This window comes from Lygodium microphyllum, chromosome 28 (assembly GCF_053477565.2).
Source record: "Lygodium microphyllum isolate KBCC chromosome 28, Lygodium_microphyllum_v1.1.10, whole genome shotgun sequence".
Classification (NCBI taxonomy): domain Eukaryota; kingdom Viridiplantae; phylum Streptophyta; class Polypodiopsida; order Schizaeales; family Lygodiaceae; genus Lygodium; species Lygodium microphyllum.
In genome coordinates, this window is record NC_141162.1 from 36,219,725 (window position 1) to 36,243,096 (window position 23,372).

General features: G+C 40.3%; 2 non-coding genes across 2 annotated transcripts; one reads left to right on the forward strand and one right to left on the reverse strand.

Moving 5' to 3' along the window:
• Positions 1 to 879: 879 nt before the first annotated feature.
• TRNAP-AGG (transfer RNA proline (anticodon AGG)) lies at positions 880 to 951 on the forward strand. The gene has a single exon. It is a non-coding gene; the product is annotated as a tRNA-Pro (tRNA).
• Positions 952 to 21,338: 20,387 nt separating this feature from the next.
• On the reverse strand, positions 21,339 to 21,410 carry TRNAP-AGG (transfer RNA proline (anticodon AGG)). Its single transcript has one exon. It is a non-coding gene; the product is annotated as a tRNA-Pro (tRNA).
• Positions 21,411 to 23,372: the final 1,962 nt, after the last annotated feature.

Here is a 23,372-nt window from a genome sequence, read left to right on the forward strand (position 1 = left end):
TCAGCTCGGTTGTGTGCGTTGGTCATATGTGCACTAGTAGGACTAACAGGTCTATGCGAATCGCACCTCATCCTAAACTCAGGGTCTTTTGATTTGTTTCCCTTCAAAGCACCTTTTGGCACATGCCACTCCATCCCTCGGTGCAGTTGGCGGCCATAGGTCGACGGACTGGCTCTTTTGGTAATAGCATGCGTGTGCCGAAGTGTCTCCTAGCCATTCATCAAGCACGGGATTCTAGAAGGACACCCTTGCTAATACCATCATGGCCGTGTTTATAATGATTGGTATGGCCGGAATTTGAAGCCTTGCCTCTTTAGTTAGCATCAGGAGCAGTAGAGCAGCCTTTTGCAAGGATATGCTGGGTTCTCTTTTGCCTCGGTAGATGCATAAGGTAGAGCGTGTTCAGAAAGCCTATGAATCCTTCCCCGCGCATGCGACTCAAGATAAATGCTCGAGCACAAGGCGTGGTCCCCTCTTTGGGGGGTCACTAGAGGCTAAAAACATAAAATAAACAATTGGTAGGCCCGATTGTTTGAGAGTGAAGTGTGACCCACTAGCAACACTTGGGAGGGGAACAAGAGTAAGGGAAGGCGCTGATCATCGACTTAGACTAAGGAGAACGAAAAGCTTAGATGGCTCATAATAATTAACCTTGGTATGTAATGATACGAGAATGGTTTCAAGCGGCTGAGAGAAATTGCACCCTTTTGGTTCTTTGACGCTGCAAAGCCGGGTAGATACTATCAATCGACGACACGTGAAGAAGGGAAGATTGCACGCACACAAAACAAAAGATAAGAAGACCTCGGCGGGGCGGCAGAGCATTTTCTGCGGCGATGAAATGGAGCGCCATGCGGCGCCACACGCCAACCATGCAGCGGGCATTTGGTCTAGTGGTATGATTCTCGCTTAGGGTGCGAGAGGTCCCGAGTTCAATTCTCGGAATGCCCCCGCGCCCCCTTCCCAACCCTCTCGCGCACCCCGCCGGTGGCGCGGGGTTCGCCAGTACGCTTCTCTTGCTGGCGCGCCGGCATCCCCTTCCGCATCTTGCGCGCCACGCTTTTGCCTGGTTCAGAAAACTATAAATTATTTTAATGTAGTAGCGTCCTACCTAATACAAACATATGGTAATGGAACAAACAAATCTGCCACCTAGTTATCGGTGGCTTTAACCATGGTTTTTACACACTTTCTTCTTCGTGCATAGTACCGTTTTCTTCATGGAAGCATATGCATTGTAAGTCACATATATGATTTTGAGTGAGAGATGGAAGAGGTCCTGAGCTGAAATGCTCTCTTCTGGTCTCCCCAAGTCCTCCAATAGAGGTGGGTATAGCAAGCAGCTATGGAGGTGAATAGATATGATGAGAAAATGACATATTCATGTGCACTTAGTGTGAAATAGAGTTGAAGGAAGCTTGTTGGATTAGAGATGGCTGTGATAGCATGTTGAAATATTAGAATGTCAACATGAGAAGGTGTGCACAACAGGTGGAGAGAGCTCAAGTACAAGAATAAAATTTTGTTTAGTAAGTTTCTCGCAAGTACAACTGGTACACTCTCTCTACCTCTGAGAGCCTCTAAGAGTGACCTCCAGGCTATTTATATAGCCTCACTATGGGCTAGGGTTAGGGCTTCCCCTGCCCTTCAGCTCATTCACACCTCACCTTTCCTCATGCACCCTTGCTTACTCTCAGGGTTCCCATGCTACACTTCTAACAATTTTAAGGCATTTGTCAAAGCCATGTCAAAACATTAGGTGGAAAATCCAACCTTACTCATATATGTTAATTCACATTATCAACCACTACATTGGCACTAGGAATCAGCCTAGCTTCTCTTAATGATAGTTTGTGCGAGATCCTTTCCACAACTATGGGTTAGTCACCCCCGTATACTTTAGATCAATTGAAACTATACCATATCATTTCACTATGAAAGGGTTGGTTTTAATGTTGGTCACCTGCACACAATAGCATCTATGACCTAATGGTAGCACCCTATATAGATTGTGTCTTGATTGTGTTCTTTCCTATGTTCTTGTTGGGGGTTAAAAGTTTCCTATACTTAGCCACCTACATTTACTTGTATATTGTACCCGCACACCTTTATACTATAGATAGTGGATGCCCATCACTATCACTTTATTCCTTTTTCTTTTAATGGAAATAGAATAAGGGAAGGTAGGTCACGCATTGCCACTGCTAGAGGTCCCACACACTATTCTCTCTCTTCTTGCTTGAACATCTATACCACTTACTCTCTTCTTGCTTCTGCTTGTGCTCCCACTTCTGCTCCACCTTTCAACTAGTATCAGAGCCATCATTCGGGGAGCTTCATCATTACTTGCTTCAACCCAAGAAGAAGAGGTTCACTTCATCCTTTCATGGTAGCCCACCCTTCATCCTTCCATGGTAGCCCACCCACGAAGAAGAGGTTTGTTAGAATATCAAGCTCATATTATTCTCCTGTTAGTATGTATGATCGACATTAGCCTTGTCCAGCTGTATCAGCAAGTGTGGGACATTAAATAAGTCGGTGGTCTTAGACCCAGTGTGAATGCTCCTACGGACCTTAGTACTATTGTATACACTTACTCTATGTGTGTGGTTATGAGATAATGAATGAATGGAAGAAGATGAGAGCATGCTTGCTCCTCACTCTGTATCTGCCTCTCTCAATCTCAGCATGGTATCAGAGCCATGTTAGGCGGGCTCTCTAGAGCAGGAGGAAGTCAAGAAGACTTGCAGGAGTTGAAGATCAGGATTTCTCAAAGACCAAACAGGCTGCCATTGTTTCTCCAAGGTATGCATTTGTTCATGTGAGGTTCTATGCTTCATGGCAGTGGTGAAGACTTGTATGGGACACTTTGGGAGCATCATTGAGCACATTTGAGTGCTTGACAATCATTATTACCTTCACCACGTGCTGTTGGAAGAGTCTGACAGGCTGTGTGAACTGCGCATGTTTGTAGGCTGAATGCATCTGCTGTATTCCATGCTAATACTTGGTCATACACTGATCTATGGCTTATAAACAAGCCTTGGCAAGGTTGCTAAAGACTTGTGGCATGCTAATGCTTGACTGGGAATGAGATATAAGCTGTGAGAGTTGACTGCAGATCTGAAATCTGTCCCAAACTGCTGTAGATAGAGAGTATTCAACAGGTACATGACTTTGGAAAGAGCCTTGAGCTCATAGAGATGCCCAAAAAGGGTCTACTGAAGTACATACATGCTAATACAAACATATGTCTTGGATGTTTTGCCTGTAAGTTGAAGATTATTGATCAACTATATTCAGATCTGAAGCATTTACTTGGTTGGAAAACTGTCATGAATCTGTAGACAGCAAGCATTGTTTACACTTGAAGCATTACATGACATTGCTTGGTTCATGTCAAATGTATGACTTGGGATATGTCTAATGAATGTCTGGAGGACTAAGACAAGCATTAAATACTACTGAAAACTCAAGTTTGGAGTTGGAAATTAATGCAGTTACATTATCTTGGTTGGATACAAACTGTAAATGCAATCTATGACTTGGATTTGTGAAGATAGGATGTCTATGGTTACCCGAATGCTCACGTATTGAATCTAATACTTCGAAGTGAATCATGATTTGAGGCTGTTTTGGAGCTGGATAGACAAGGTTTTACTGAGCATTTGCTGACTGCAATCTATGAGCAGGAAGTTTGACACCTATACTTGCTGTCTATGCATGGATTTGTGCCCATATGGTTATGTTTGGACTGCTACATGTACTAACAGCTGTCTATGAAGGTTTGGGACATGTATGACATGTATATGACTCAGTTTTGGCTTTGAATAAGCCACTGGTCTCACTGACAGTTTCAGTTTTCAGATTGCATGTATGAACCCTGGCAGTAAGGCTGCATGTTACAGACTTGAAGCAACTACATAGCATATGTATTGACAAATGTATCTATAGGTGGGACCACATGTTTGTGGATGTTTTTGAGCAGAAAAAGGACTGAAATACCCTGGTTTTGACATTAAATTTGTTGCATAAAACTGTCAAAAACAGTCAAGAACTGCAGTGAGTCAGGGACACTTGTTGGCTTGCAGGTAGTCAGACAGAGCATACGACATGGCTAATGCAGAGAGGACTGACAACATAACCTAGATAGTGGGGGGAAAAGCTTGACAGTAACAATTAAGCCATATGGAAGTTCTGCATGGAGAACTTCTTAATAGGGAAAGGCTATTGGGAGTTGGTGACTGGAGCGGAAGCTGAACCTGAGCTTTCAGATCGACCTATGGCTAATCAGAGACAATTACACCGAGCTTGGATAGAAAGAGCTCGTAGAGTCTTGCACTGGCTCTCTTTATGTATCTCAGATGCCATGGTAATGCAGATAATGAACTGCAACTCTCCTAAGAATGCATGGGACATTTTGGTGAAGTATTATGGCACAACCACAAGTGCCAGGAAGATACAGTTGAAGCAGAAGTTCAACAACATGGAGAGGAAGAGCAGATCTATACAGGATTATGTCATGGAGGTTAAGACCATTACGGATCAGTTGGCATCTGTTGGTTCACAGGTTGAAGATGAAGACATGGTTGCTGTGACTTTGAATGATTTGGGGCCTGAGTATAAGTCTTTTGACACTTCTGAGTCTGTGTGGGTTGAAATGCCTGATTTCAATGAGCTGGTTGCATTGCTTATCCATGAAGAGGTTAAGCTTGGCTTGGCTACAGGATCTAGCAGTTCTAAAAGCAAGGATGCAGTTTTCTATTCCAATCAACGCGACCGTGGAAATAGTAGTAGAGGCTATGGATCTGGCAGAGGAGGCCAGCAAAATGCATCCTATGGCAATAACAACCAGCAGGTATCGAATGCAAGAGGTGGTGGAAACTTTAGAGGCAGGGGGAGATCTAGCCCTAGAGGAGGTAGAGGCTTCTGGCAACAGCAGCATCCATCTGACAATCCGAACAAGGATAAGGATTGTCATTACTGCGGGAAGTATGGGCATATTCAAGGACTATTGGAAGAAGCAGGGCAATCAGAAAGGCAAACAACATGGACATTTTGCTACATCTAGTCAGGCAAATGATACTTCAGGAGATAGATTGTTTGCCATGCAATATGTAAAAGACAGAGTTGCTGAAAAATGCACTGATGATGCAGTTTGGTACATTGATTCAGGGGCATCGAACCACATGACTCCTCACGGTGATTGGTTCACTGATGATGCAGTTTGGTACGTTGATTCAGGGGCATCGAACCACATGAATCCTCCTCACGGTGATTGGTTCACTGATATGGTGGCTGAAAAACATGGCTATGTCTGTACAGGTGATGACACGCAGCATAGCATTGAGCATAAAGGCAAAGTGCCTCTTGTGGTTCATGATGGCAGAAAGAAAAATTTGCATGATATATTGCATGTTCCTTCGATTACGAAGAACTTGCTGTCTGTTGGTCAGATGACGGAGCAAAACTTGCAGGTTAGATTCAATAAGCATGGTTGCTTTATTGAAGAGTTTGGCAATGGATGCAAGTTGATAGCTCATGGCCACAGGAATGGCAGAATGTTTACTCTTGATGCTACCTTGCCAGAGCTAAATTCAGCTATGTTTGCTCATGGTTTTGGCATTATCAAAGACTTGGAAATTTGGCACAAGAGAGTGGGGCATGTAAATTTGCAAAGGCTGCAAATTATGCAGAAAAAACAGCTTGTTACAGGTTTACCCAAGTTCCAATATTCAGATATTGGTCATGTATGTGATGCTTGCCAATTTGGTAAGCATTCAAGGTTGCCATTTGTCAGGCATGTAAGGTAGAGTACACGTCCATTGCAGTTAATGCACTCTGATGTTTGGGGGTCAGCCCATAATGCATCCATGGGAGGCTCGAAGTATTATGTGACATTCATTGATGGTTACAGTCGCTATACTTGGGTTTACATTTTGAAGACAAAGGATGAGGTGTTTGTTGTTTTTCAGCAGTTTAAAAAGCAGGTTGAAAAGGAATTTGACTGCTATATCTCTTGATTGAGATCAGATAGCGATGGGGAGTATGTGTCAAATGAGTTTGACAACTTTCTGGCTAAAAATGGCATACGTAGGCAGCTTACCTGCAGCTACACTCCTTAGTAGAATGGGGTAGTTGAAAGAAAGAACAGGGTCTTGATGGAAGCTGCTCATGCCATGATGAATGAGAAGAAGATGCCGCTCTATTATTGGGCTGAGGCTGTTATGACAGCCACGTATATATTGAATCGGACTCCCACTACAGGTATTCATGAGATGACACCGTTTGAGAAGTTGTATGGCTATAAACTGAATGTAAGTCACATGAAAGTCTTTGGTTGTCTTGATTATGTGCATATTCCAGATGAAAAAATGAAGAAGCTAGATCCAAAAGCACATAAGTGTGTTTTCATTGGATATTCGTAGGAGAAGAAGGCATACAAATGTTATGATCCCTCTATCAGGGAAACCTTGGTGAGCAGGGATGTTATTTTTTATGAGATGGGTTCTTGGTATGTATCACCGGCTACAGTGCCATCAGATATGCCTTCTACTCATGTATCTACAGTTGATATGCAGCAGAGCACTACTATGACAGGACCTACTAGTCAGACAATATCCCCATGGACATGGAGATTGAGGAGCTCACCGTCCACTGACACCAGTATGTCAGTGAGGGGGAGATATGATGCCGTGGACAGCAAAGGAAAAGAGAAAGTTACTGAGGATGTATCTGGGATGATGACACCTAGTAGAATGACTTTTGGATATGAGTCTGTTGATACTTTAGACATTGAACTTGGTATTCCGATTGTCTATACGCCTGGCGCAAGGCAGAGCAGGTACATTCCACCTCATGAGAGAGGGGAATCGAGCAGTGCACCACAGCTTAGATGCTCACACAGGGTCAGATACCCTGTTGACAGGTTGACATATAGTGGCTATACTGCAAAGCATTATGCTTACATGACAAAAGTGATGGAGATCAAAGAACCAGGTACATATGCTGAAGCAGTGGAAGATGAGAACTGGTGTGCGGCCATGGATGAAGAAATGAATGCCTTGGCTGAAAGTAAGATATGGGATCTTGTGCCACTGCCTGAAGGAAAAAAGACAATTGGCTGCAAATGGGTCTACAAAATCAAATGTAAGTCGGACGGCAGTGTGGAAAGGTATAAAGCCAGATTGGTTGCTAAGGGGTATGCCCAACAGTATGGACTTGATTATGAGGAAACATTCAGCCCTGTTGCCAAGATGGTAACCATACGCACTGTGATCGCTTTGGCTACTGCTAGAGGCTGAAAATTATAGCAGATGGATGTGAAGAATGCCTTTCTTAATGGTGACTTAGCAGAGGATGTCTATATGGTTCAGCCAGAAGGGTATGTTCACCCTGATTTTCAGCATTATGTATGCAAGCTGAAAAAGGCACTGTACGGGCTGAAGTAGGCTCCGAGAGCTTGGCATGCTAGGATCAGTAACTACTTGCAGCGGTTGGGATTTACTGTTGGTAGGGCTAATCACAGCCTGTTTACAAAGAAGACTGACAGTGGCTTGGTAGTGCTAGTCATATATGGTGATGATTTGATAATCACTGGTAATGATGACTTGGGCATACAGCATGTAATGAAGATGCTGAAATCTGAATTTGACATGAAAGATATAGGAAAATTGAAGTACTTTTTGGGTATTGAGGTAATCAAGGCTGAAAATGGTTTATGGCTGATGCAGAAACATTATGCCATGGAAATGCTGAAAAAGTATGGCATGGCTGAATGCAAAACATTGGATACATCCCTTGATCAGAATATCAAGTTGGACATTAGCACTGGAGCTGAAATTCAGGATGTGACTATGTACAGGCAGATGGTCGGAAGTTTGATCTACTTGACCATCACTAGGCCAGATTTGAGTTACGCAGTTGGGCTCATAAGTCAGTTTATGCAGAAGCCCAGGAAGCCACATTTGGATGCTGTTAGGCAGATTATGAGATATGTTAAGTCCACTGTAGATTATGGGCTGTTCTATATGAGAGATAAGACCTTGAAACTAGTTGGATACACAGATGCGGATTGGTGCGGATTGGGCAGGATGCTCATATGATCGTAGATCTACAAGTGGTTATGCTTTTGGTTTTGGAAGTGGCATGATCAACTGGAGCAGCAAGAAGCAACCAACGGTTGCATTGTCTAGTACTGAGGCAGAGTACAGGGGTGCTGCATTGGCAGCATGCGAGATTTCATGGCTGCTCAAGCTTATGGCTGATTTGGATATTCAGGTGGATGCTCCAGTGACCTTATTATGCGACAATATCAGTAGTGTACTCCTGGCAACGAATCCAGTATACCATGCCAGGACAAAACACATAGAGGTGCACTACCATTTTATCAGAGAGATGGTTCTTGCAGGGAGAGTAGATCTTATGCATGTGAAGACTGATGAACAGGTTGCATATATCTTTACCAAGTCTTTGGGTAAAGATAAGTTTAGTAGTTTTAAACAGCTACTTGGAGTTCATCAGATGATTTGAGCTTGAGGGGGAGTGTTAGAATATCAATCTCATATTATTCTCCTGTTAGTATGTATGACCGACATTAGCCTTGTCCAGCTGTATCAGCAAGTGTGGGGCATTAAATAAGTCAGTGGTCTTAGACCCAGTGTGAATGGTCCTACGGACCTTAGTACTATTGTATACACTTATTCTATGTGTGTGGTTATGAGATAATGAATGAATGGAAGAAGACGAGAGCATGCTTGCTCCTCACTCTGTCTCTGCCTCTCTCAATCTCAACAAGGTTCACTTCAAGATTTCATGGTAGCCCACCCTTCGTCCTTCCATGGTATGCATTGACCTTTAGCTTGTTCCCAACCTATCAAGACTTGTTCTACGGCTTCAATGAGCTCCATTGAGCATTCATTAGTAGTCATTGAGCTAAGAAGCAATAGTACCAAGGCTTGGAGCAACTAGTGCAATTTTTGGATATTTTCATCCCCTTGTCTCTACATTGGCTACTCCTACTATAGGCATCGCTTAGTCTCTTATTCTTTGGCCACTTTTTGGCACACTCCCTGGCATTAAAGGGCTTCATCTTAAGCCTGATTTGAAAATTTTTTGCTCAATCATTCACTCATAATTTGGTACATATCTATTGTGTACATTGTGGATAGCGTATAGTGAGTTCCATAATGATTATATTATGCTTCTAGAATGTTATTTCAATGCCTAGATATTAGGGATGTTTTGAGATGCTACTTGGATTGGACAGAGCTCATTTAGCTCAATTTTAGTAGGATTTATTGACATGATACAATTTCGACAGTAAGCATACAAGAATGAAGCTTTATGCTTTGAATATCTACAAGTGATTCGGGATCCTACATACTTATATGGATGCTTGCATAAATATATGTTCCTATATATGCTTATGATGTGCTTTGAGCTACATTAGATGTATTCGGGCATTGGACATTTTCTTCAATGATTCTTCACTTGGGGTTGAGTACATATTGGATGTACATGCTCTTGAATGTACTTATCGTATATCTTGGTTGCCTGGATGTTATAATCATTATGTATTAAAATTTGCTTGGCTCTTGGATATCCCTGATTCACTTCTAGTAGAGGACACTTGTATTTCTCTTTGGAGAGTTAGTTCATTAGAGACAATGGGAGTCTCTTGCTTATGTACATGCTCAGTTGATCTATGCATACACTATTCTTGCAAATATTTACTCTTGTGGACTAATTTGCTTTTAAGCACTTGGATATCATGTACCTATCATTGTCAGGGGGTTAGTAGTGGATGTTTGACATGCATTAATTGTATGCATCTATGTATGTGACACCCTGTAGGTTTTGATAGTTCTTGGTACTTGGTTGTTACATTGCTAATTGCATTCTATATATCCCTGTTGCTACCCAAATATTCCTTCTAGTGGGAACTTACTTCATTGGTCATTTGCCTTTAGATATATGATCATTTACTATAGTTTTATGGATAACAATGCTAAATACTATTTATGAGCAATTTCTTTGAGAATAGATGCCTTGTTTGAGCACTCTTGCATCTACTATTTGTGGATAGCTATATACTCTTCTTGGCTTAGTTTTGTGGATGTTTTTCTATCATTACAGCAATCCATACTTTTGCACTTTGTAGTCATTTGCAAACATAATGGCAGATACTTTCAATGCATCAAATGATAGTACTATTTTCAACATTAAAAAGTTATATGGTAACAACTTCCAATATTAAAAGACACAAAATGACAAGTATTGGTGCAGAAGAAGTAGATTAGGCAATTGAAAAAAAAAAGGCATAAAGCCAAGAAAGTGGGATAGAGATAATTGGGATGAACTTGATGAGTTATGCAAGTCTAATATCATACTCTCTCTGTCTAAGCAAGTGTATTTTAATGTTATTTTGACTATTGGTGGTGCATATGATTTATGAAAGAAGATATGTGATCTTAATGACAAGTAAAGTCTTGCATATCAATTGTATTAGTTGAAGAAGCTTGTGGATCTTTACGTAAAGGAGGACACCCCTACTCATTTGAATGAATTTCATTTTATTTTTAGCTAGCTAGTCTAGTATAGGACATTAAATTTGAGGATAAAATAAAGTCTTTGTTCTTGCTTGTCACACAACCAAAGTCGTGGGATACATTTTGTACTATTATGAGTGCTAATCCTCTTGAAGATGGTTTTAAATACAGTGATGTAAAGAGTGCTTTACTAATCCAAAGTTCATCAAATGAGTGTTTCTTTTATTATCTTGGTGCTTTATGTTGATGACATGATTATTGCTAGGAGTGCTCATGTTGAGCCAGATGCTTTAAAGACTTAGCTCAAGAAGGGATTTGAGATGAAGGACATGGGATATGCTTCACACATACTTTGTATGCACATTACACATAATCACTCCTTATCCCCATAAGGAGTACATTCACAAAGTACTTAAGTGATTCCATATATAGGATTGTAAGTCTATTGGCTATCTAACACCTTCTCATGTGAAGCTTAGTTAGGTAGATTGTCCCAAGTTAGATGATAAGAGAGTTGACAGGGCCAAGATCCCACATGCATCTGTAGTGGGTAGTTTGTTGTATGCCATGATAGCCACTCAACTTGAAATAGCATTTACTGTGAAAATTGTGGTATGCTATATGGCTACACCTGTAAGGAGACATTGGGATACTTTGAAGGGTATCATGAGATACCTTGAAGGCACTACAAATATGTGCATTTGCTATGGCAGTCAAGATACAGGAATCATTGCTTACACCAACTCAAACTATACACAACACACAAACAATAGGGAGTCAACCTCTGGGTAGTCTTTATCTTTGCTAGAGATTCTATCTCTTGAATGTCTATGGTCTAGAAATGCACGGCCTTGTCGACTCTATTGAGGCTAAGTAACTTGCAATCACCACTGAGGCTTACAAGGAGGCCATCTAGTTGTATATCTTGGTATGACTACTACACTGCACTCAAATTCGATGAGTGCCATTCAGTTGCCTCATAATTCAGTCTTCCTTGTAAAGACAAAGCACATTGAGGTGTGCTATCAATTCATTAGAGAGGTGGTAGAGGGAAGTCCATTGAGCTTATCAAGATTCCTATGGATACGAACCCTACAAATCTTCTCACTAAAAGTTTCCTAGTGGAATGTTATGAACCTTTTATTTAGAAGTTGTGATGCACCAAACCAAATTGTCTAGCATTGTTTAGATATTTGATTTGTGTTTCTTTTCTAACAAGTGAGAAGATTTCAGCTAGAGTTTAAAGTCTACAAGAAGGTCAAACATTGACGACACATTGTTCTCTAATATGGTAGTTTTTAAAAATTCAAATGTGGTTTTATTTACTATTATTTTATAGTATATGTAGATATGGTGAAAAGGGACTTTCTTAACAACAAATTGTGGAAGGAAATGAAAGATATCCATGGAGGGGAGTACCAAGCTTAACAAGCTAACAAAGCGATTTCCAATAGAAGCACATGAGGATATTATCATTGCTAAAGAGTGAGAGGCTATATAATACCATGAGGCATATATTTCCAATGTTTTCTAGAAGAAAGAGCAAGAGGGGTTAAACTATGAATATATTATTTGTTAATCACTAACAAGATCATATGGTGCAAAATATCTAAAACTTTGACAATCAACAAGGGTAGGGTTCTTGCAATCAACACATGAGAGAGCTTTGGAAATATTATTCAATGCTTAAGGTGGCATTTGAGAATGAGGTATACATATCTACAAAAAGTTCTTTCATTATCTCAGTTACCTTACCAAATGGAACACAATATGAGGTGGATGATAATGTTCTCCAATTTAGAATTGGCAATTGGTCAATGAGGGATTCAAAGATGAGAGAGCAATGAAGATTGGTCCATGCTAAGTAATGATTAAGTAACACATGGTTTTTTGTTTTGGAGGGATCCCTTGGAACTACAAGCATTGAAGAGCTACATAGAGCTAATAAATCAAGACATATCAGAGTGCAAGCATAGTTTATTTCTTCTAAGATCTTTTTGCATTGCTACATATTTCATGTTTTGGCTATACTATGAAACCATATTTGGATAAAGAGTAGTTTCAAATTTGTTGGAATCCTCCTTTTGAAGAGGTAAAGTTATTGCATGTTTTTTTTTGAAAGAAGTTGTCACTTCTCTCATTGCTTGGACATAATGAGAGTTTGAGACAAAGTTATGGGGGATCGATGATCATTTATTCATTCCATGGCTAGTAGAGGAAGCATCAATGGATTAAGTTTTAGACGAAGCTTCTAGGTTTCTTATAAAAGTGATTGACTCCAATGGTAGAAGATAGAAAGTTTGAAGCCAACATTGAATCTATACTTTCATCACATTGTTGGTAGATAGAGAGAATTTTTTCTCCTCTCCAAAAAGAAATGTTTGTGGCTATTATTGCAACAAAAAGTGTGGAAATGCAAAATCCCTCATAGAGTTTGGTATATAGGTTTTTTCTCCAGAAACTTTTTAGTTTATTATGTCATGTCTAAGCATTCAAACAAGTTATTGACATTAATTTGTATATTGATGAGATAGATGTTTGTTAGGATTACTTGAAATTAAAGAGAATCCATATTTGCTAGAAACTTGCAAGGCTTGGACAATACTTTCTCCTCCCACATATTGTATGTACACATCTTCAACTTTCAAGAAAGATACCAATCCAAATGGCACCTTCATGTTCTCCAATTAGGAATACAGACATTATCCATGATGCTTATACATGAAAAGAGGTGAATGCCTAGAAGAAGAGACTAATATTACCTTAAGAACTTAAAAGGAGAATGTAAACCAAATTGACGGTTTTTTGGTATTTAAATTAGGAGAATTGTGAGAAATTAGACGATGAATTGATACAAATTGATGATTCCTCTTAGCAAATTTTTAAATCAAAAGAAGGGTACCTTTCAACACCAAAATTTTCTTTCTTTTCATATTTTTGGTTTTCATTTTTTTTCCCTTCATAAAGACAAAAGTTATGGGATCTTGCTTGTGCACTCCGATGTTCAATATATGTATACCCTTACTATCACGTGCCTTATATGTGAATTTATCATAAATAAAATACACCATTTTCTATATTATCTGTGTGCGTGCATGTGCGTAAAAAAGAGTGTTTCTTGGATTGGCTCATGATTTATGTGCTAATTACAAGGTGATATGGCAACATAAGTAGTGACTCGATGTCATGTGTCTTAGTGGAAATACATTGAGGCAAATGCTATTAGAAAGTTATGCATTTATAAAAAACATTTGAAGATATGCTTGTGCATATGAACTTGAAATTTTAGACATATTTTTGTGCATTGTTGATGCCACTTTTCAAATTGCATTGGTTTGATAGCTTAGAATGACAACAATGCAAAGCAATTGTACACACAATTCTACAATTCTCCATTGTGCTTATCATTGCCCATTTTATGGCACAACATCCTAATGTGACCTTGATGCCCATAATAATGGCATATCAATTAGGACATATGACCATGGGACCTACTAAGTGAGTGCCCACGGGACATTGAGACTCACCCCCATTGGGTTGTGAGTCTCTATCACGATTATTATTTTCATTTTCACCATTTCTCTCTCTAATTGTAAGTGCATGAGAAGTGGGGGTTGTATGCTTTCAAACAAATACAAGTTACATGTCTAGTAGCCTAATGTATTTCTTAGTCATTCACTTGTTGGCCTCTAAAAAGTCGTACCACTATATCTCATAGCTATCAAAGCAATCCAGACAAAATTAAGGATTGTCTACAACTTTCCTTCCATATCTCTCACTCAAAACAAAATATGTGAGCCCCAACTTATTTATAACTACATAAGCTTCCATGAAGAAAACATTACTATGCACAAAGAGATAGTGGCTGACATTTGTGGGGTAGTTGTGGATGACATTTCTTGGCCGCTCGCACAAAAAAGGATCCAATGGATTAGCAGATGATGGTGGCTGATGGAGTCTTTGGCAAGGGCCAATGTGGTGTCAGAAGAGGTTGATTGACAACACAATTGAAGGAGTAGACAGGGGTGCCAAGGATCAAGTATACATAGGCTATAGGTTGCATTTTAACCTATGGAGAAGCATAGGTGGTTTGGCAAGGAAAACATGGCTATTGGTCATGTTTATAAGCATGGGTGATGGCAAATGGGGTGTAGGTGGTTTGCCGATGATGGTGAGGTTGGGCCCAGGTTGGAGGCTCACATGGGTGCCATGGAGGACATATGTTGATGTACTGGCTCTTGTATTGGAGACTCCAAACAAGTATCATCATGGCCGACCTCGGGGGGTTCACCACACACACACACACACACTCTCTCTCTCTCTCTCTCTCTCTATATATATATATATATATATATATATATATATATATATATATATATCACGTGCATTCATGCCTATTTATAAATATCCTTATTTGTGAATTTTCCTTGAGTAAAGCATAACCCTTTTTAATTCAATTTGTAAATAGCCCATTTATATTACACCCTTTTGCATATAATAAAATTTGTATTTTAAAAATATCTTATTTTGAAACCAGGCGATGCATACATATGTCCATGAGTGAATCCCCCCCCCACCCAACCCACCATTACCTTTAAGTACGCTAGAGGCTTTGGTTGAGAGGAGCTTTTTTTGCAAGAACTAGGTTGATAGTACTTTCAAATTTAGCTCCCATATCTCATCCTTTGAACCATTAGGGGTTTGCTTGTTGGTAGGGTTGCCTATCGTAATCATAGTTTTGGGTGCAATTGTCACAGTTCCATGTTATATTTTGGAAGTAGTAGTGATGATTTCTATGGGGCTGATGATCTTCATGGTTGAGGGATTTGTCTCATTTAGATCTTGGGATTGGGTGGAGGCATTCTCTATCTTGGTTATTTTGAAAGTATGCAAGACAATTCTTCTAGCCAAATTCTATTTCTTTGTGAAGCTATTGGATTCTTTATAATAGTCAATGGAGGTGGTCTTCTTGGTGGTTTAGGTAACCATAATTGTTTGGTTTCCTATGTAGTACCCTTGAGCATGTAATAGTGCTAAAACTGTCATCACTTATGCTAGCTCTCGATCAATGCTTGTGATTGTTAGCTCTAAGTCTTCCCCTTCACTTTATTTTGGCCATATTGGCTACGTTGTCTACTTTTGTAGGAGTCATACTAATTGGTTTTTGCTCTTCACTTTGCACTTGACCTAGATCCCCCAGCACTTTCTTACTTTCCCTACCAGGTTTTTCATGTGATTCAGAGTGCTTAACCCAAAGTTGTGGAAAGGATCTCGCACAAATTATCATTAAGAGAAGCTAGGATTATTCGCCAATGTAGTGGTTGATTATGTGAATTAATGTATGTAAGAAAGGTTGGAGTTTATACCTAATGTTTTAACTTGTCTTTGAAAAATGCCTTACCATTTCATTGCTAAAACATAGTAGAGCTATAGTAAAAGGATGCCCTTTCACTATCAAAACTAGTTAGTTTGATAATTACAAACGACCCACATTATGTGAGCAAGGTTGGAGTTTACATCCAAGGTTTTTCCTTGGCTTTGAAAAATGCCTTACTCTTTTGGTATTTAGAAATAGTAGAATCATAGTCAAAGGTTCCCTTTCACTATCAAAACTAGTAAGTTAGACCATTAGCTTTAAGTACGTTAGAGCCTTTGGTTGAGAGGAGCACTTTTTTGCAAGAACTAGGTTGATAGCTTAGGGGGTTTAGTATATGTAAACCTGTTATATATCTTGCAAGGCTTATTTAATAATACCCTTACTTGTGAACCCACATGATATGCTTATTAGTTGGATTGCTATCATGTGGGGAGGTTCAATATAATATAAAACTCCATATTATTTGCAGAAGGTTTTATTTTTTTGTTCAATGTAGGAGGACTTACTGGTATAGTTTTGGCTAATTTTGGGATAGACATTGCTTTATACAATATGTATTATGTGGTTGCACATTTTTATAAGTGACCCCTCTAAGGTTGATGGTACTTTCAAATTTTGCACCCATATCCTATTCTTGGAAGCATTAGGTGTTTGTTCATTGGTAGGGTTGCATATCGTAGTCGTAGCTATGGGTGTGATTATCGGGGTTCCACATTAGATTTGGGAGTATTAGTTATGATTTCCATGAGGTTAATGATGTTCATGGTTGAGAGAATTTTCTCATTTGGATCTTGGGATTGGAAGGAGGCATTCTATAACTTGGTTATTTTGAAAATATGTAAGACAATGCTTCTAACTGAATTCTCTTTCTCTGGTGAAGGTTCTTAATTCTTTGCTTCTAGCCAAATTAAATTCCCTTTCTCTTGTAAAGGTGTTGATTCTTTATATTAGTCAATGGAGGTGGTCTTCTGGGTGGTTTAGGTAGCCAGAACCATTTTTTTTCTATGTACTACCCTTGGTCATGCAATAGGGTTTTAGAAAACCATCATCACTTTGTGCTAGCTCTCTATCAATGCTTGTGATGATTGTTAGCTCCAAGTCTTCCCCTTCACTTTGTTGGAGCTCTTTCGTGTTTAGTAGTGGAAATCATAGAGGTTGTGCTTGTGATATTGGCCATATTGAATACATTGTCTACTTTTGGAGAAGTCGTGCTAATTGGTTTTTGCTCTTCATTTTACACTTGAACTAGCATGCACTTTCTTTCCTTACTAAGTTTTGCATGCGATCAAGAGGATATTTTCTTACCTTGTCCTTGGGAGTCATCAATATTTCCTTAAATGAGAGCTATAATTGTTTTTGACATTTGGCAATGTCAAGGGTATTCATCATGCCCTATAATCAATATCACATTTAATCACATACTTAAAAAGCCTTGTAGTCAAAACTTCTTTTCCTAAGTTCTCATAATTATGTAGCATATAAGATATGATGGGCAAGCTCTAAACTTCAATAGCCATCATAATTTTACATTTTCCAAGGAGGGAGTATAGGGATCTTCCATGGGGATTGATCCTTGGATTTGTCAACACAAGCTTTGGTTGCCCCAATGTAAGTCCACATGTGATGATATTTAAGTCTACTCCTTTGTTAATGGAGTATTGATTGTGTGCTCTCATTGTGCAAGTAGTTTGACCCTAAGATAGGCAAGAGGTATCACTTTGTCATTTTTTGAGACGAAAATCTATAGCTTTGAGTTTGGAAGATATTACATATTGTAGATCCAGTTTGGTTGTAATGGGGCACCTAGCATTGAGGACAATCATGATACAGATGAGTAATATTGCACTAATTGCATCTCAAGTGCATTGTTTTTTGAGTAGACATTATTCATTTTTGGGACGATCATTTGTCATGTTCCCTTATTGGTGTGGTAATTCCAATACTCCATATTTTCTCAAGGGTACTTCAGTCCTTTCTCATTGCAACCTAGCAACATGATCGAGTTTGGGCATCCATGAGGATTGTGTTACCCTCTTCATCATGTGCCACATAAGGGTTCATGTACTTCTCATCATTATACTATTATTTAACAAGGTGTGCAAGAGGGTCACTAGATAGGTAAGTTATTATTGGGCCAGGAGACGTAGGCATCCCTAACAGGACTACTTTCTACACGAGTTCTACACTAGGAGTAGTTGGTCTCTATGATTCACTAGGGCTAATAACACCATGTGAGAGGTTCTTTTATGCATTCATTAGTCAAAAAATAAGATTATATATGTAAGCTACCTCAATGAAGTGCATTATGAAGAGGCCTTTTAGAATAGAGAAATCTGACAGCTTCATAGTATCCAATCTTGTGAACCAAGTTTTGCCCCTAGTTGCCTAAGCATAGCCCAAATGTTTATGCTTTTTTGGATTCAATCTTGAGGTTGTTGACCTCAGAGGCATGCAAAAAAATTTATATGAGATTGTAGGGATCATGTCCCACTCGACATCTCTCCATTTGTTTGGTGATTGCATCCTAAAAGTTCTTCCTAGTCTAATTAACATGTGCTAGCTATATGTGTTCCTACTTTGAGCATGTTGGATTTGTCAAGAATATGTCATTGTACTAGGTCTGACCTAAATTGATGGACAATCTCGAATTTAGGATCAGCCTCTTGATAGCAATAATTTGTCGAGTAGTGAGTCGATGTCATGTGTCTTAGTGGAAATACATTGAGGCAAATGCCATTAGAAAGTTATGCATTTATTAAAACCATTTAAAGATATGCTTCTGCATATGAGCTTGACTTCTTAGACATATTTTTGTGCATTGTTAATGCCACTTTTCAGATTGCATTGGTTTGATACTTAGAATGATAACAATGCAAAGCAATTGTACACATAGTTCTACAATTGGCTCCCTTATGCTCATCATTGCGCATTTTACGGCACAACATCCTAATGTGACCTTGTTATCCATAATAATGACATATCAAAGAGGACTTATGACCATGGGACCTACTAAGTGAGTGCTCACAGGACCGAGACTCGCCCCTATTGGGCTGTGAGCCTCTACCACGGTTATTGTTTCCATTTTCACCATTTCCGTCTCTAATTGTAAGTGCATGAGAAGTGGGGGTTGTATGCTTTCAGTAGACCCTTTTTGGGCATCTCTATGAGCTCAAGGCTCTTTCCAAAGTCATGTACCTGTTGAATACTCTCTGTCTACAGCAGTTTGGGACAGATTTCAGATCTGCAGTCAATTCTCACAGCTCATATCTCATTCCCAGTCAAGCATTAGCATGCCACAAGTCTTTAGCAACCTTGCCAAGGCTTGTTTATAAGCCATAGATCAGTGTATGACCAAGTATTAGCATGGAGTGCATCAGATGCATTCAGCCTGCAAACATGCGCAGTTCACACAGCCTGTCAGGCTCTTCCAGCAGCACGTGGTGAAGGTAATAATGATTGTCAAGCACTAAAATGTGCTCAATGATGCTCCCAAAGTGTCCCATACAAGTCTTCACCACTGCCATGAAGCATAGAACCTCACATGAACAAATGCATACCTTGGAGAAACAATGGCAGCCTGTTTGGTCTTTGAGAAATCCTGATCTTCAACTCCTGCAAGTCTTCTTGACTTCCTCCTGCTCTAGAGAGCCCGCCTAACATGGCTCTGATACCATGCTGAGATTGAGAGAGGCAGATACAGAGTGAGGAGCAAGCATGCTCTCATCTTCTTCCATTCATTCATTATCTCATAACCACACACATAGAGTAAGTGTATACAATAGTACTAAGGTCCGTAGGAGCATTCACACTGGGTCTAAGACCACCGACTTATTTAATGTCCCACACTTGCTGATACAGCTGGACAAGGCTAATGTCGATCATACATACTAACAGGAGAATAATATGAGCTTGATATTCTAACAAACCTCTTCTTCGTGGGTGGGCTACCATGGAAGGATGAAGGGTGGGCTACCATGAAAGGATGAAGTGAACCTCTTCTTCTTGGGTTGAAGCAAGTAATGATGAAGCTCCCCGAATGATGGCTCTGATACTAGTTGAAAGGTGGAGCAGAAGTGGGAGCACAAGCAGAAGCAAGAAGAGAGTAAGTGGTATAGATGTTCAAGCAAGAAGAGAGAGAATAGTGTGTGGGACCTCTAGCAGTGGCAATGCGTGACCTACCTTCCCTTATTCTATTTCCATTAAAAGAAAAAGGAATAAAGTGATAGTGATGGGCATCCACTATCTATAGTATAAAGGTGTGCGGGTACAATATACAAGTAAATGTAGGTGGCTAAGTATAGGAAACTTTTAACCCCCAACAAGAACATAGGAAAGAACACAATCAAGACACAATCTATATAGGGTGCTACCATTAGGTCATAGATGCTATTGTGTGCAGGTGGCCAACATTAAAACCAACCCTTTCATAGTGAAATGATATGGTATAGTTTCAATTGATCTAAAGTATACGGGGGTGACTAACCCATAGTTGTGGAAAGGATCTCGCACAAACTATCATTAAGAGAAGCTAGGCTGATTCCTAGTGCCAATGTAGTGGTTGATAATGTGAATTAACATATATGAGTAAGGTTGGATTTTCCACCTAATGTTTTGACATGGCTTTGACAAATGCCTTAAAATTGTTAGAAGTGTAGCATGGGAACCCTGAGAGTAAGCAAGGGTGCATGAGGGAAGGTGAGGTGTGAATGAGCTGAAGGGCAGGGGAAGCCCTAACCCTAGCCCATAGTGAGGCTATATAAATAGCCTGGAGGTCACTCTTAGAGGCTCTCAGAGGTAGAGAGAGTGTACCAGTTGTACTTGCGAGAAACTTACTAAACAAAATTTTATTCTTGTACTTGAGCTCTCTCCACCTGTTGTGCACACCTTCTCATGTTGACATTCTAATATTTCAACATGCTATCACAGCCATCTCTAATCCAACAAGCTTCCTTCAACTCTATTTCACACTAAGTGCACATGAATATGTCATTTTCTCATCATATCTATTCACCTCCATAGCTGCTTGCTATACCCACCTCTATTGGAGGACTTGGGGAGACCAGAAGAGAGCATTTCAGCTCAGGACCTCTTCCATCTCTCACTCAAAATCATATATGTGACTTACAATGCATATGCTTCCATGAAGAAAACGGTACTATGCACGAAGAAGAAAGTGTGTAAAAACCATGGTTAAAGCCACCGATAACTAGGTGGCAGATTTGTTTGTTCCATTACCATATGTTTGTATTAGGTAGGACGCTACTACATTATAATAATTTATAGTTTTCTGAACCAGGCAAAAGCGTGGCGCGCAAGATGCGGAAGGGGATGCCGGCGCGCCAGCAAGAGAAGCGTACTGGCGAACCCCGCGCCACCGGCGGGGTGCGCGAGAGGGTTGGGAAGGGGGCGCGGGGGCATTCCGAGAATTGAACTCGGGACCTCTCGCACCCTAAGCGAGAATCATACCACTAGACCAAATGCCCGCTGCATGGTTGGCGTGTGGCGCCGCATGGCGCTCCATTTCATCGCCGCAGAAAATGCTCTGCCGCCCCGCCGAGGTCTTCTTATCTTTTGTTTTGTGTGCGTGCAATCTTCCCTTCTTCACGTGTCGTCGATTGATAGTATCTACCCGGCTTTGCAGCGTCAAAGAACCAAAAGGGTGCAATTTCTCTCAGCCGCTTGAAACCATTCTCGTATCATTACATACCAAGGTTAATTATTATGAGCCATCTAAGCTTTTCGTTCTCCTTAGTCTAAGTCGATGATCAGCGCCTTCCCTTACTCTTGTTCCCCTCCCAAGTGTTGCTAGTGGGTCACACTTCACTCTCAAACAATCGGGCCTACCAATTGTTTATTTTATGTTTTTAGCCTCTAGTGACCCCCCAAAGAGGGGACCACGCCTTGTGCTCGAGCATTTATCTTGAGTCGCATGCGCGGGGAAGGATTCATAGGCTTTCTGAACACGCTCTACCTTATGCATCTACCGAGGCAAAAGAGAACCCAGCATATCCTTGCAAAAGGCTGCTCTACTGCTCCTGATGCTAACTAAAGAGGCAAGGCTTCAAATTCCGGCCATACCAATCATTATAAACACGGCCATGATGGTATTAGCAAGGGTGTCCTTCTAGAATCCCGTGCTTGATGAATGGCTAGGAGGCACTTCGGCACACGCATGCTATTACCAAAAGAGCCAGTCCGTCGACCTATGGCCGCCAACTGCACCGAGGGATGGAGTGGCATGTGCCAAAAGGTGCTTTGAAGGGAAACAAATCAAAAGACCCTGAGTTTAGGATGAGGTGCGATTCGCATAGACCTGTTAGTCCTACTAGTGCACATATGACCAACGCACACAACCGAGCTGATATGGCACCTTTACACGAGTGCCGGGTGCCACAAAATTTGTGCCCAAAAGTACCTCTTTTTGCATGCCATTGGCGTGTCATCTTGTGATTCTTTCATGGCATTCTCGAAGAAGGACTCCTCTGTTCTCATGCGTGCATACGTACACGCTAAGTATGCCATCAATGGCTTGCTATGGAGTCTTCCGACTTATCGTCTATAGCAAGGCCTACTATTAAGGGTTACCCCTCCTAACCAGAGCTTCCGTACTCGGATTTCATATAACAACCCTTCTCTAGAGCATCTACGAGACTTTTGCTCAATGCGCTATCGGATCGGCTTTATAAATATCGGCATCAACGCCAGAGAGGAATGGGTGAACACTGGGTAAGTCATCCTAAGTGCTAGTGAGTCCTTCTCTGTCATTGAACCCCCTACCAGCCTATTAGCCATAAACTGTTGCTTCTATAACACATCTTGGGTGTCAAACTCCATGGTTTGTATGATACAGAGAACAGAAGAAGAAGAAGATAACACAACAATGGAGTTATAAGAGAAAGAACAATGAAAAGTTTCAACAAAGTAACACATTAGTTACTTTAGATAAGCTCATTCGTCGAGCGATATAACCAACTAATTTTTCAACTTTTTTGACCTAATAACTTTGTAGCCTACAGCTCTTTGCATCTTCACTTATGGAACGGACCCTCTCCACCTTGAGCTCCATCTAATCCGCAATCTAATAGTTTGAGGCACCTTGCCCTTACCTGTAGTCCGCAAGGCATAGGTCCAAAGCTACTTCTTGCTTCTAGACTTATTCTCAATTTGCAATCCATAAGTTGCAACATCTATGGCGACATAGGCTGACCATACTAACATATCCTCTAAAATCTTCTTTATGCCACCCTTTGCCAAAGCTTGTAGCAACAGATAGATCTATGTCACTAGCACAAATTTTTCCATCCTTCCAAAAAATCAAATATTTTCTCATAGCATCTTTGTAAGCTTCACACAGTCCTTGTGGTCATGCTCAACATTGTCACACCACAAATATCTGCAAACAAATTCACTCCTAGTTGGAGTTTGTGAAGGAGTAGCTCTCCTAG